Source organism: Bidens hawaiensis, unplaced genomic scaffold (assembly GCF_021521415.1).
Source record: "Bidens hawaiensis isolate Kalapana, Puna unplaced genomic scaffold, B.hawaiensis_p1.1 tig00036540_1, whole genome shotgun sequence".
In the NCBI taxonomy this organism is placed as follows: Eukaryota; Viridiplantae; Streptophyta; class Magnoliopsida; order Asterales; family Asteraceae; genus Bidens; species Bidens hawaiensis.
In genome coordinates, this window is record NW_027496386.1 from 39,643 (window position 1) to 45,642 (window position 6,000).

Here is a 6,000-nt window from a genome sequence, read left to right on the forward strand (position 1 = left end):
TCTGAAACCAGCGTAGGCCCGGTTAAGAAAACATAGTCTACAATAGTGAGACATCAGGGCTCTCCAAATTTAAAGAGTACGGTAACCTAAATATAAAAAAGTTGTCGTTCTAAAAAAATGTTTTAAGTAAATTGCGCTACCAATAAAAAGTTGTGATTTACATTTCTTTTATGTTCATGTGATTTAAACAATCAAACCAATAAAAAGTCACTCTTATTTACGTTTGATTAAGCCTATTAAAAAATTATGTTAAATTAATGGTTACTGGTTGATTGAGAAAATCGGTCTCAACTGATGAAATGTCTGTCAGTCTTAACTAACGAATTTAATAAATAAAGATCCCACCTTTTATCATATTTGCTCCCAGCTAGGGGTATTCAAAATCGAATATCCGGGCCTTTCGGATAGTGAATTTCACTGTCCGAATCCGTATCCGAAATCTCGGATATCCGTTCAGATATCTGAAAATCTAGAAAAAAAAAAATTAAATGTTAACATTAACAATTTAAGAATATGTGATAAAAGCTTTGACAAATCTGTAAATGTAACTTAACAAATTCTTGAGACAAACTTGTAATTACATATCTAACAAAATGTAACTAACGAACTTACATCAAATAAAAATATGAAATAGGAGAGTCGACTCGACGAGGGCTATGGTGATGATTGACGACGGTTTGGGTTGCGGTGTTTGATGTTGAGACAATGACTGGAGCAGCCTAGAGGTGGTGACGGACTAACGTCTAACGGTGAGTCGACTAACAGAATTTTAACGTCATTAGTTACATGTCTTCGAAAAAACGTGTTTGGCCGGAAAACTCACATTTTTTTCCGGGAAACTTAACATTTCGTCCCAAACATCTTTGTAACCTTGGATCGGACCTTTAGGAACTTTTTTCTAGTAAAATGTCTAATTATTAAGATCGTTGGAACTCTATAACCATCGTAAGAATCAATTGATAGTGCTCAGGTGGTGTTGGTTGGTGGTGGTGACGGTGCTCAGGTAGTGTTTAAGTTAAGTTTTCTGACAAAAAAAAATGTGACTTTTCCGGCCAAAAGTGTTTTTCTGGCGACCTGTAAGGGCGTTAGGATTTTGTTAGTCACGGACCGTTGAGAACAAGTATGTTAAAAATTAAGACTAACAGCAACCAAAAAATAACAGCTGAGATTAATAATGTATCAAATTTTAACATGCTCAAGTAGAGGTGGCAATGGGAGTGGGTTGGGTTGGATTTGGGTGATGGGTCAGGATGGGTATGGGTTAGAATGGATATGGGGTCAGGATGAATTTTTAAAATAGAGGGTTAGGATGGATATGGGTCAAGATGGGTAAAAGTAAAACTATCTCATTTTGACCCAAATGAAAGTTGACATACAAAGGATTTTAAAAACTCCTCAAAAAAATATTAAAAAAAACTATTAAAAAATAATAACTTAAAATATAAATAAAAAACGCAAAATGTAAAATAACTAAAATATTTCCCCCATCATCCTCGTTCATAAAAAAATAAAAATAAAATAAAAAATAAAACGTTTTGTACCGGTTCAGGTTCGAGTTTTTCGGGGGGTTTTTCGGTTTGGTTTGTTTTTTTTTTTTCATTTCGGTCGGTTCGGTTATGCTCGGTTTCAATGATTTCGGTTTCAATTTATCGGTTTTTCGGTTTCAGTGTTGTTTTGTTTTAAACAGTTTTTTCGGTCTCATTTCGTTTTTTTTTTTCGTTTCGATTCATTTGTTTTATTTTGGTCGGCTACGTTTCAGTTTTTTTGTTTCGTTTTGGTTGTATTTCACTTTTTTTTGTTTCGTTTTGGTCAGTTTTTCGGTTTCATATTGGTTTTTTTGTATCCTTTTGGTCGTTTTTCTATTTCGGTTTAATTTTATTTCAGTTTTTTTGTTTCGTTTGGTCGGTTCGGAGTTTTTGATTCGTTTTGGTCCGGTTTTTAAATTGCATTTAGTTTTTTTTATGTTTCCTTTTGGTCAGTTTTTGAGTTTCAATTCGGTTTTTTGTTTCGTTTCGGTCGTTTTTCTATTTTGGTTCAGTTTCGTTTCGGTTTTTTTGTTTCGCTTTGGTCGGTTCAGTGTTTTTGTTTTGTTTTGGTCAGGTTTCAATTGCATTTCGTTTTTTTTGTTTCGTTTTGGTCATTTTTCAGTTTCGTTTTGGTTTTTTTGTTTTGTTCTGGTCGATTCGGTGTTTTTGTTTCGTGTTGGTCGGTTTGGTGTTTTTGTTTTGTTTTGGTCCGCTTTTCAGTTGCAATTCACTTTTTTTTGTTTCGTTTTGGTCAACTTTTCGGTTTCATATCGGTTTTTTTGTTTCGTTTTGGTCGTTTTTCTATTTCGATTCAGTTTTGTTTCGGTTTGGTCGATTCGGTGTTTTTGTTTAGTTTTGGTTAGCTTTTCGGTTGCATTTCGCTTTTTTGTTTCGATTTTGTCAGTTTTTTTATTTCATTTCGTTTTGGTCGTTTTTCTATTTCGGTTCAGTTTCGTTTTTGTTTCGTTTTAGTCAGTTCGGGGTTTTTGTTTCGTTTTGATCTGTTTTTTGGGTTTCAGATGAGTTTTATTACACACATGATAGTTTGGTATTTTGAATTAGATAAATTTTGGATAACTTGGATATTTTGTTTTGACCCATTTTAACCTATAAATGAAACTCACTTGTATATTTCCAACCCATCCTGACCCACTTGAAGAATTTTTATGATCCATCCTAACTCATTTTACTTTTAAAATTTATCTATCTTGACCCAAAACAATCCATTTGGGTTGGGTTTGCCACCCTTATGCTCAAGTTTCTCGTAATTTTTTTTTCATTTTTTAATCCCAACTCTTTAGTTCAAAACCAAATGGAAAGTATAAATAGACCATTCAGGCCCGTAGCATATGTAAAGTGAGGCCCATTTAAAAGAAATTATTTTAAATGTTTTCTAGTTAGCTGCTTTTAAATATTTGGGCCAAGTTTAAGAATGTTCTAAGGCGGGATTAGCGGTAATTTGAGAATGTGGAGTATGAACCATAAATTGTATGTGTGGTTCCAGTTGGAGGGCATCACAAGGTAAACGTAAATATAATAATTTTAAGATTAAAATCAATCTATTCTTTTTACATGAGATGTTTGAAAGTTTATACTTTATCTATTCCTTCATGAGAATTAAGGCACATTGTTAACAATCATACAGTTCATGAGAATCAATATTATTTGTTTTGTCTTTACCATCTCGATCGATTGATCGACTTTACAGTATGATTCTCGTCCTAGATACTCTCAACACTCTCAACACGCTTAATTTTGGAACTTTTTTATTATATTAAGAAGGCAACGCGGACAAATTAAATCAACATTCAAATTATCATAAACCTCAAGTAGCGTTGTCTTGATCAAGAAAATGTTACAGAAACTCAAGAAACTGTATGTAATTTTAATTTTTTAATATAATAATATTCTTTTAAGTTATAAATAGATATATTGGGAAATGGTATTGTAGTAAACTGCCCTTATCCTTACATTTAAGGAGTAATCGTACCCGCGCGTTGCGGCGGGCCGAGTTTGTACCATATGCCTTGCTAAGTTAGAAGGTTGTGTTTTACATATGAAGCTTCATTGGTATAAAAGATAAAGCTTAATAAAGATTAAATAAGCTTTTGCTACAGAAAAAGAATGAACAATCATGAATTTTTGAAATGAAACAGTTACAACTGGAATGTTTGTAAAACATTGGTGACACAGTGCAAAAGCAATAAAATTTTATTAGACTGAACTATGCAATCATGTAATATTGTACAGAAAAAGCTAACGACGACTTTGACCTATTGCAAAAGTCAAAACAAATTTCATTAAGACTCGTCCTCCTGATATTAACAACTAATAACATATTAGAAAACACAAATAATCGTAAACCAACCCATACATTCATGTTAAGCCATGTATTTATTTCTGTATAATATAGGTTACTGATTCAAACTAAAATTATATGTATATTAGACCAAAACTAAAAGAAAATACATTACCGATTCAAGTGGCTTTTAACCCTTGGATGCAGTTCTATAACCATCACCAATGCATAGGGAACGGATGCTCTCTATTCCCTCCTTTTGACATGTGGCGCTCTCACTCCCCTTCCCACTCATAAAACCCATCCGAGCTCAACCTAATAGAAAGATGTTCACTTTAAGGATCTCCCCTCTAGCCCAGCCCTTCGAAAGGGCGGCTCCATGTCACTCCATGAACTGAAGAACCGGAATGTTTGCTTGCACCTGCAATATTCTAATCAAACACATGTTAAGTCATTGGCTAAGACCATGCTGGAATTTATATGGGCCACCAGTTAGTTAGTAAGAAACAACCACTAATCAAATCATTTTCAAACTACATATTGGTTAAACCAGGGACTCCTTTTGAAGTGATTCAAGAAGAAATATTTTATTATAAAGCAGAAAACCTTCACATGTGTTCCTTTAGAAGTTCTGTTTGTTGCTTGACCTGTTGTTTTATCTGCTTCTTTGCTCACCACTTGAACACCAAAAATAATATATTATTGATGGTGTTACGCCATATTCAATGAATAAAACCTACATTAAAATCACTTACTCCATTGTTGCCTGATTTCCTGGTTGTAGTGATAGTGTAGTATGTCCCTAAACATTAGCCTAAAATCCAAATCAGCCCGTTAATGAGTAAATATTGGAAAACGTCAATGATAAAGATCAAATGAGAATTTACCTGCTGAAAATGTCACGAATGTTTTTCTGAACTTGGCAAAGAAGAAGGATAATTTCATGTACCTGGTGCAAATATGGAAAGTAAAAAATAAACAAAGCTGAAGTTCTTTAATTTGTTTCACACATAAGAAAATTCACATATATCTTCAACTAACTCTATAGGTACATTCATGTTCATATTTGATGCATAAAATAAAGAAAACATCAAATGGGGAAAATTAACAAAGGAATGTACATACTAAAATTCAAAAGGGGAAAACAAATAATACTGAAACCCTCCCTAAACATGGGTATATCGAATAAATAAAGAAAAATGTTTTTAGTAATTAGCAAGCCGTGAGTATAGTCGAACCCACCTAAAAATCATTTAAGGAACAGGGATTAAAAGCTACAATTACGCCATAAAGATACCTTAGAAGATGCTGATGACGTAATCAGAAGACAATAGGAATGATTTTGATGTCCGGAATAGTGTGGCGAGCCTTAGAAATTCCACAATTTATTTATACAAATGTAATTGATAAACCCAAAATGTAGACATTGATAAGCATCCGTATTATAAATAACCTGAACCAACATAAAACCCTTAATTTCAATCAAAACCCACAATCTTAAAAGCAAGAATCTGTACCTAAAGAACATTAGCTTGTTTGAAAGGATGAGCCAATTTATATGATCAACATCATCATAACTCCAATCTCTTCTTTGCTGCGGCTTTACCAACCGATACAATAATAATAAAATACACGAAAAAGTATGAATCAAAACAACCGTAGATCTTAAGTTTAGAGAAAATGGAAGAAGAGAAGTGGTGTGTGGATATCTCTTTGACTGCAAAATAAGTACACACGTGTTAAAACCTGGCTGCAAAATAAGCACATTCATCAAATAAAAACCACGTGTAGCACCCAAAACACAAACTTTTGGTTACAAACAACTATAGCCTAAGTCTCCTGACATTGTATGTTTATAAATAACAATAAAAAATGAATTAGGTATTTAACTTTTATAAAAACACTTTCCTTTTTTTCTACTTTTTGTTGCACTCCAACTGGAACCCAGCAACAAAATCTAGAGTCTGAACAAAAATCATGAATAACTGCAGTCCAACTATAAAACTGCAGTCTAATGAAACTGTTGCTTGACTTAAGATCGATGTATATTATTGAAAGAGAAAGATCTCAAATATTGTTTTGTTCTAAGTTCATAGCATTCATGAGTTAAGCATATAAATGATTAGAACAGATTTTATGTCACGTATAATCAAATAAAATTTAGTGGTTACAATA